The sequence below is a fragment of the Montipora foliosa genome, chromosome 6 (assembly GCF_036669935.1).
Source record: "Montipora foliosa isolate CH-2021 chromosome 6, ASM3666993v2, whole genome shotgun sequence".
NCBI lineage: Eukaryota > Metazoa > Cnidaria > Anthozoa > Scleractinia > Acroporidae > Montipora > Montipora foliosa.
In genome coordinates, this window is record NC_090874.1 from 39,969,711 (window position 1) to 39,971,197 (window position 1,487).

The 1,487-nt window shown below is 38.3% G+C and overlaps 1 pseudogene; it reads right to left on the minus strand.

The window, feature by feature from the left end:
- Positions 1-1,074: 1,074 nt before the first annotated feature.
- The window catches only part of LOC138005558 (DNA-directed RNA polymerase II subunit RPB2-like), a 21,140-nt pseudogene continuing 20,727 nt past the window's right edge, over positions 1,075-1,487 (minus strand).

A 1,487-nucleotide genomic window follows, 5' to 3' on the forward strand; every position in this document is an offset into this window, starting at 1 on the left:
GGAATATTAAACTGATATAACTAAGTAATGCCTCTTCACATTTCATAAAACGGCATATCACATTGAAAAGAAAGTGAAATCATGTAATCTACCAAGAGTAAGGGCGGATGTAGTTGCAATAGGACGTCTTCAACCAGCCTCTAGAGACACCAATAACGGTAGGGAAATGTGCGACTTCTGGTAAACGAACAAAAGATGCTAATGAGAGATCTTTTGTTTTCGTCCACCAACATGGCGGCGAGGACGTCACATGAAAACCTCCTGTTGCGGACATGCATCTAGTTGATTGCTGTTTTAAGGACGGTGCCTACTATTGTTATCGCGCATACGTTCTGCGCATCCCGAGATACTCGGGTTTCCTATGGGTAATGCTTACTAATACAGGGATATTTTTGCGCAGTTTAAAACTATGCGGAGAAAACAGAACTCAGCAAGTGCTCTTGGTATCTAAAAAGAAAATTGGGGGTAACCATGCATTTTTCAGGGATAATTAAGCTTCAATTTGGAAAAGAACGCCATACAGTGCTTTGTATTTTAAAGCTTTTTAAAAACATTGTTGATTAATCATCTTTGAAAAATGCATCGCTACTCCAAATTTCCTTTTGGGATTTCAATAAGACTTGTTAAGATCTGCTTTTCCCGCGTACTCATAAACTGGAAAAAAATACCTTTGTAGGCTCCGTCCTTAAGCCAGAAGAATTTATTTTTTTTACGACAGTAGGTTCTGCGAAAAGTCTTGCCCCTTCCTCCATGTTATTTTCCTGACGCGTTTTTCGTTAAGATAAAGGAGGACATTATATTTCTCAGTTAATCATTAACTGGTATCGTTCCAAAATTCGCTTTGCAATACACGGAAAGGTTACGTACTTCCAATGGTATTCGAACATCGTAGAGAAGTTCAACTCATCACGAATATACCTATCTTTCATTAATGCACTTATTAACAAAGTTCCTTCAATAATAAAGGGACACTTTATTAAACATGCACCACTTAAATTCCTATACAAAACGTAATACAGCGAAGACTACTTTTCAACTCAGTGGTACGTGTTTTCAAAGCAATTAAAAACAACGGCTGTTAAAGTATTGGTTCGTTTAAGATTACAAAAACTGTAGAAGCATAAAAGTTGGAAAAACAGGAGATATGCTGTTGTTTTGGCCGGTCCACTATCCTGACTGCGTATTGCTCATTTGACTGGCTCACAGACCATCATCCGGGGTGCGATGCTCATAGACATCAGCTCCTGGAAGAGCAGCTTCGCGGCGTACGGCATTCGAATACGGGATACCTACAAACAACACAGAAATGATATTTAACCAATTGCTACATCCTATTGTTATCCTAATTACACTTGAAACTCTAATATATGACATACCTCTTACTAACTGAGTTCCACATCGTATCATAAGTTAACGATCAAGTTTTTTTTTCCATTTATTTATGGCCCAAGCGCAATAAATCAACGGGAAAAAACGAGGACCGAGTA